Source organism: Diceros bicornis, chromosome 7 (assembly GCF_020826845.1).
Source record: "Diceros bicornis minor isolate mBicDic1 chromosome 7, mDicBic1.mat.cur, whole genome shotgun sequence".
NCBI lineage: Eukaryota > Metazoa > Chordata > Mammalia > Perissodactyla > Rhinocerotidae > Diceros > Diceros bicornis.
In genome coordinates, this window is record NC_080746.1 from 63,460,270 (window position 1) to 63,468,416 (window position 8,147).

General features: G+C 34.6%; 1 pseudogene; it reads right to left on the reverse strand.

Moving 5' to 3' along the window:
• Positions 1-5,625: 5,625 nt before the first annotated feature.
• LOC131409105 (olfactory receptor 52E8-like) lies at positions 5,626-6,654 on the reverse strand (annotated as a pseudogene).
• Between the last annotated feature and the right edge of the window lie 1,493 nt (positions 6,655-8,147).

Below are 8,147 nucleotides of genomic sequence, written 5' to 3' on the forward strand. Positions count from 1 at the left end.
TCAAAAAAACAGAGAGGTGAATAGTGGTTACCAGGGGCTGTGGGTGGGGGAATGGGACAGATGTTCTTTAAGGGTACACACTTCCCACTAGTAGATAAATAAGTCCTGGATATCTAAAACACAATACAGTGACTATAGACAACAGCACTGTATTATAAACATTAAACTTGCTAAGAGTCTAGATCATAATTATTCCTACCACTAGAAGAAATGATAATTATATGACAAAATGGAGGTGTTAACTAATGCTACAATGGCAATCATATTGCAATATAAATGTGTCAAATCAATATATTGTACACCTTAAACTTACACAATGTTATATGTTAATTATATCTCAATAAAAAAGGTACTCAATAATAGAATTAGTCCCTTTTCTTGAAACCACCTACTTCTGAAAAGCACCCCCAAAACAAGCACAAATCCAATGTCCAACTCTTCCTTCCACACTCTTACTGAGACTACCACCGCGTCATCACTCTGTGTGATTTCCCTTGCTGTAGCTAGTAATAAACTCTAGTTTTGTTTTTGTTCTGTTTTGTATTTTTGTTTTTTTACTGCTTGTTGGCTGAGGGCATCGATATTTCCTGTGTATGAAACTATCAGTTGGTCCACATGCTCACCAATAGCTGGCATTCTCAGGGCTGTTTTTAAACCATTCTAATAGAATGTAGAGCTACCTCGTTGTGTTGTTTTGTTTTGTTTTTTTTCCTGAGGAAGATTTGCCCTGCGCTAACATCTGTGCCAATCCTCCTCTATTTTTTCTAGTGTGTGGACCCCCAGCACAGCCTGACCGCCAGCAGAGCGGTGTAGGTCCATGTCTGGAACTGAACCCAGGCAGCTGAAGTGGCGCTTGCTGAACTTAACCACCAGGCCGCTGGGGCTGGCCCTGCCCCATTGTGTTTTTAATTGGCATTTCCCTGAAGTCAGATGATGCTGAGCATCTTTTTATACGTTTATTTGCCATCCATGTAATTTTCTTTGGTAAAGCGCCTATTCAAATCATTTGCCCATTTTTTTAAGGAGTTTTTTTCTTATTATTGAGCTTTGAGAATTCTTTATATATTCTGGATAAATGTCTTTCATCATATATCTGCTTTGCAAACCTTTTTTCTCAGTCTGTGGTTTGCTTTTTCCTTCCCTAAAAGTGTCTTTTGAAGAGCAGAAGTTCTTGTTTTTTAATGAAGACCAATTTATCTTTTTTTTTCTTTTAAGAATAATGCCTTAGTGTCAAACCTAAGAAAACTTTGCATTAGCTAAGTCACAAACGTTTTCTTTTATGTGGTCTTGTGCAAAAATATAAAATTTTGTACTTTTATGTGTTACTTTTAAAATTTATGTTCATTATTTCTCGAGACATATTTTAGTATACTTTATACTAAAGTATAACAGCCTTCTAGGAAAATGCATAAAAAATTAACTATATGATTAATAAGTTTTTACAAAGTGTCAACATCAAACAGGTCAAGAAGCAGAATATTACCAATAATTCAGAAGTCACCTCATCAGCTTCCAGTTACTAATACACCGAAAAAGTAACCACAATCCCGACTTCTAACACCATAGACTAAGTTTGCCCACTAGGAAGTGAAGGGTTTTTTTTCTCTTGGAAGATAATGGAAAATAATCAATAAGCTGTATAAGTAATGTGGTATAAGATGGGGATATACCATAAACAAAACAACTCACTCTATGTAACTAATTTCTACACATATATTGCTCAAAGCAAACTTCACATGTTATATCAAAAATTAGAAGAAATACTGAGGGAGAGAAAGGAACTTTATGGAGAGGACATGGAAACTAATATTGAGAAATATCCTTTTTCTCCAGAGGAAGAATGTTTCATTGAAACATTTTGATTTTCTGTATTCTTTGAATCATTGGAAACTTAAGCATTGGTTTGTGTGAATCTGATTGGAAAATTCAGCTATTGTGTTGTCATTCTTGTTTTTCTACTTAAAATACATATATATGATATTTTATATATATATAAAAACCCTCAAAGTTATACATTTAACTTTTTTCTGTCTGGCTCATTTCACTCACTATATTGTTATATGTCTAGTTTGTTCATTCTCATTGCTCCATAGTATTTCACTGTTTATATATATCACATTTTATTTATGCATTCTACTATTAATGTACACTGGAGCTGTATCAATTATTGATCGTGACATACAGAGCCCTGTGATCATTGATGTACATATCTTCAGATGAACATGTGTAACACCTGTTTTGGCTATATAACTAGGAGTGGAATTTTTGAGTCATAGGGTATTTACACGATTAGCTTTCTGAGATAGTGCCGAACAGTTTTCTAAAATGATTTTATCAATTTACCTTCTCACCAGCAATGTGTGAGGATTCCAGTTGCTCCACATATTTGCTACCACTTAATGTTTTTCATTGTATTCATTCTGGTCAGTGTATAGTGGAACTGCTTAGTGATTTTAAATGTATTTCGCCTTATGACTAAGGAAGTAGAACATCTGTTCATGTTCACTAGAAATTTGGATATCCTCCTTTGCAAAATCCCCACACAAGTCCTTTGTTAATTTTTCTACGTTGTGGTGTTCTTTTTTCTGATCAATGTATAGCAGTTCTCTATATATTCTGTAAGACAAGTCATTTTGTTTGCCTACTCTCCCATTAGTGGTGTATTTGATGAAGTTCTAAAACTTAATATACACTGATTAATCAATATGTTTCCAATATTGTTAGCATGTATATGTGTATGTAATTGTGTCTTATTTTAGAATCCTTCTTTATTCCAAGGTTATGAAGATATTCTCTCTTTCTTCCCAGAAGCCGTATTGTTTTTCCTCTCAAGTTTACATCTACAATTCATTTGAGAAGGACTTTTTGTATGACAGGAGATAAATTTCAAGATTCATTACTTTTTCATATGGGTCTCTAATTGATCCAGTATCTTTCATTGAAAACATCATCTTTTGTCACTATACTGCAATGTTATCTCCGCCATAATTCAGATAAGCATATACCTTCATGTCTGTTTCTGGACTCTCTATTCAGTTTCATTGGACTAGAATTCATTTTCTATACTTGCACCAAAACCACACCCTCCCAATTATGATAGCTTTTTTATAGGTCTTCACTATAGTTTTGGAACACGTCTTATTTTCTGGCAGTGTAAATCTTCCAACTTTCTTCTTCAGGAAAACCTTGGTTATTCTTAGCTAAATATATATATTTGAACAGTTTTCCTGCCCGTGAGTGTGATATCATTCAAGACAGGCTAGTTTATGCTGAGGTAACACCCATCCCCTCCCAAATTTCAGTGTTAAAGGATCAAAAGTTTAATTCTTGTTCATACTACATAACTAATACAGGCTTTTGGGGTGGGGTAGGACTATATTGTAGTCACACAGGGATCTATTCTGATGCAGGCATCAGAATTTTGACATGACATCTTAACAAAAGCTTTCACGGTACACAAGAGCAGGGGTAGAGAAAACAGAGACGCACACAATCACTTTTGAATGTTTTCTCTTAGAATTAACACAGGTTAAGTCATTTCTACAAATATTTTATTTGCCATAACAAGTCACATGGCCGAGTCTAACTGCAAGAGGTTGGACACGTAATCCTCCCAAGTTGCTGGAAGAAAAAGAAAACTAGAAATGTTGGTAAACACCAGTAATGGCTAAACTAAGTGTGCCAAGCAGATAATTTTAATATTCGTCCTCTGATTACTAAAATACATATTTTCAAGCTGTATATTCATCCTCTAAAAAGTCTTCAGAAAATTTTTTTCCTACTGTGGTTATTTTATCCAAAGGCCTAAATTTCTGTAGATTAATGTTATTAATTTTATATCTACTTATATCTGAATATGATAATATTATTTTATTTGTTAATGTACCGGTAGATGAGCTCTTCTGTTATCTATTTATTTTATTTTTTTATTGCAGTTACACTGGTTTATAATATTGTACAAATTTCAAGTGTACATCATTATACTTCTATTTTGCATGGATTACATCATGTTCACCACCCAAAGAGTAATTACAATCCATCACCACCCACATGTGCCTAATCATCCCTTTTGCCCTTCTGCCTCCCCTCCTCCTCTCTGGTAACCACCAATCCAATCTCTGTCTCTATGTGTTTGTTTGTTTGTTGTTTTTATCTTCTACTTATGAGTGAGATAATATGGTATTTGACCTTCTCACTCTGACTTATTTTGCTTAGCATAATACCCTCAAGGTCCATTCACCTTGTCACAAATGGATGGATTTCATCGTTTCTTATGGCTGAGTAGTTTCCCATTGTGTATATATACCACATTTTCTTTAATTAAAGTTTTCCTACCTTATCTAGAGTATATCTAGGTTAGTTTGACTAAATTAATTTGTCTGATATCTGTTTATTCGATTACCCTGGTATGTTCTCTTGGTCTATTAGCTTTTCTAAATACAAAAAATGTGGCTGTAGTTATGGATATTTTTAGCAAGTATGATATATGAATATCTATGCTGTCCTATTTACAATATTTTTGTCAGAATTAACTACAAGTTTAGAAGGCAATATCTGACTTTTAAAATTTTCTGGTCATGCAGTAGAATTTTCATGCTCATAAATTGATGGAGAATCAGAAGTTTTAACTAAAGAAAAAGTGATAATATAACTCTGGCAGACTCACTTGAATGTAGTTTCAAATAACACCTCCTTTATGGACAAAATCAATAATTTGCTACATGATTATTATAGAAAGTGAAGTCAAATATATTTCTAGTTTTGCATGGCTATCTTCAATATATTGGCCCAGTATTTTGGAATATTTATTGAATATTATTACAAAGTTTCTAAAAAACTCTTCCCAAATATAAATTAATATGTAATGTTATGCATAATGTTGTTAAGTTTTAATAGCCTAACTCTCCCACGATGGGTTTCTCAGGACATAGGATTCTGTCTTTCCATCTGTCTATCACCAAACAGCCACATAGTACATGCAGAAGTTTATAAATGTTCATTTAGTAAATACACATTCATAATTATGTACCACTGTTCCCTACTTTCTTTATTTTATTTCTAAATCTCTGGCTTCTTCTGTTCCCCTAAGTGCCTGGAGCCAAAATCTCAATCATAATTTGTTATGGAGAATTTTCTCATCCACAATTTACTTATATGAAAATGCAAATATTAAGAGTAACCACATAATAAAATTCACAGAAGAAATAGATGTGTTAATATAAGTAAACTATTTAAAACAGTAAATGCTAATGAGTTAAATAATGTCATTGTTATAATTTTGAGAATCCTGTCACCAAAATTATCTACAATCCCTGAGCAAATTTCATTCTGTTGTTTTCGTATTTCCTCTGGTGAATCAGAAAGTGGTACAATTTTAAAACTACCTCCCACTAACAGCTGGATTTTCAGAAGAGACATTTAACAATCCCAAGCATCAAGCATTCATCTGAAAACTTGTGAATGGAGTAACTACTTTATAGGTCTACCTTGATGTTCAAACAATATAAATATAAGCACTTTGTAAAAAGTGCAGTCCTTACGGATTATAATATTATGCTCAATAAACTCATTATTATCTTTAAATTTAAAAGATTATGGAGAAAGGAATGTCATTACTGTTCATATTCACGTTTGGTCCCTGCCTTCTATCTTTTTAGACAATAAACCCCTTCTAACGAGCATATGGAGAAAATATGAACTGTAAGACATTCTAAGGCTACAGATGGTTAACCATCTTTTTAAAAATTGATCCTTAATCTGCTTGGTCCTGACCCCATAGATTACAGGATTCAGGGCTGGTGGAACGACCACGTATAGATTGGCTAAGAGGATGTGTATATATCGGGGGATGCAGTGGCCAAAACAGTGTGTTAAGAAAGGGAAGAATGCTGGTATGAAAAAGGCTAAGATAACACCAATATGGGAGGCACAAGTATTGAGAGCTTTGAACCAGGCTTCCCAGGTGGGCAGACAGAAGACAGTATAGAGGATCCTAACATAGCAAAGAATAATAAGAAGCACATCCAATACTAAAATAAACACATCCCCAAGACCAAATATTATGTTGACTTTGATGCTAGCACAGGCCAGGCGGGCAAGGCCCATGTGCTCAGAGTAGGTATGAGGGATGATATGGTGCCCACAGAAGGGCAACCTCAGGAGGAGAAACACCAGTGGAGCCACCATGCACAAGCTCTGCAGAATAGCAATGCCTGCAATGATGCTGATGATTTTGTTGGTGAGGATCATAGTGTACCAAAGGGGCTTACAAATGGCAATGTTGTGGTCAAAGGCCATGGCCACCAACACAGTGTTCTCCATGGCAGTGAAGAAGTGGATGAAGAACATCTGGGAAAGGCAGCTTTCAAAAGATATGTCCCTGAGGCTGAACTAGAAGATTCTCAGCATTTTAGGGATGGTGGCAGTGGACAAACCCAAGTCAATGGAGTCCAACATGACCAGGAAGTAGTATATGGGCCCATGGAGACTACGCTCAGTCTGGATCACAAACAGGACAGCAGCATTCCCCAGGAGTGCAACAAGATATACAAAGAAAAAGGAGAATCCAATCCATATGTGCTCATCTTCTAGCCCTGGCATATCCAATATGAGGAACAAAGAAGGATGGAACTGAGTGTCATGAAGAATGGACATTCTCTCTGCTGCTGCTGGTGATTATGAATATCACTGTTAGATGTTGACTCCCCATTGGTGATTCTTTCTCCATTTACTTCTTTTTCCAGACTCCTTGTAAAATGCAAAGTAATTTGTAATATTCGTTTTCTCCCATTCAATTTTAGCAAAACTTTTCTGCCCTCCTTACCTAAACATCAGATGGGGAGCCAGTCTCACTCTTTCCCAGATCATTCCTATTCATAAAAGGTTGAACAAGAAGAGAAGGGAGAAGAATATTTGTCTATCAGGATGGATGCTTAAGGTAAGGAGCAGGAATAACAAAAGTTTTTGTTTTTTATATCTGATGATGTTACTCATATTGCATTTTATGTAAATAAAAAATGCTCTAGCATTTGTAATCCAACCCATTCTTTTATTGGGGAAATTGAGGACCATTTACACCTATATATGTATATATAGATATATATTTGTATGTGTATAGGGATATATATAATATTTGACTGATTGCCTCTGAATATTTGATTCTGAAATCTGAGACCACAAATTTACTTTGTTTATTCATGCGCCTAAAACTATTTCACACATACATATTCTCAGAAAAAATGTTTGTTAAACGAATGAGCCAGAGGAAAGCAATAACAACAAGCACGCCCCAGATGACTAGTAGCATAATTTCCAAAAGTAGCATAGGCCTTCCAAAAGTCATCTTCATCCAAAATATTTTGAATGATGAATAAAGACAAGAAAATGGAGAAGTTTTACACAGGAACTTTTAAGTAAGGGTGAAACATGGATTTATAAAATATTTTAAATTGGAATGGTCTTATTATACATTGAATCCACAAAATTTCAAATTAATCTAAGAAGCTGTCTTGGGAAGTCTAATCAGGGATACCTAAGGAGTTTCTAATTTTTTGAGTCCTACTCTATTCAAATTCTATCTAATCCTTCTTAAATATGGAAAAGGGAGTATTACTTTGGGTACCCTTGAGATTAGAGTCCAACAAAGCTGTCCTCTAGTCCAGATCTTGATGTTTTACTGGATGTCTCCTTTTAAGTACTTAATAAAAAGGAATTTATTAAGTGATTTGTTATATAATAACTAGCTTGAGCAGCAAAATGTTGGATTTATTTATCCTGAATTAATATTTTAAGACAATCACGAATGGAGAAGTTTTTTTATTGGGTAACTTCCTATGGTGAAACAATTTTGAAAACAGTGTGGAAATGATAGATTGTGAGGAGAGATACGTGGCAATTGGGGGAATCCATATTTGAGTGATACCCATCAGAGATAGATGCACAGAAAAAGCATCGTAGCCTCCTATAATTCAGGATAGGACCAGCCTCTAACAAAGAATGTGGTCCATCTAGGGCCTATTAGGAGTAGCAGAAAGAAGGGATAATTTGGGACATTATATAGAAATTTAGACAGAAAATTTAAATAAGATTTAACCTATGCTCTCATAATGTAGTGAAGAAGGCATAAATGAAAAGATAAAATTTGAATA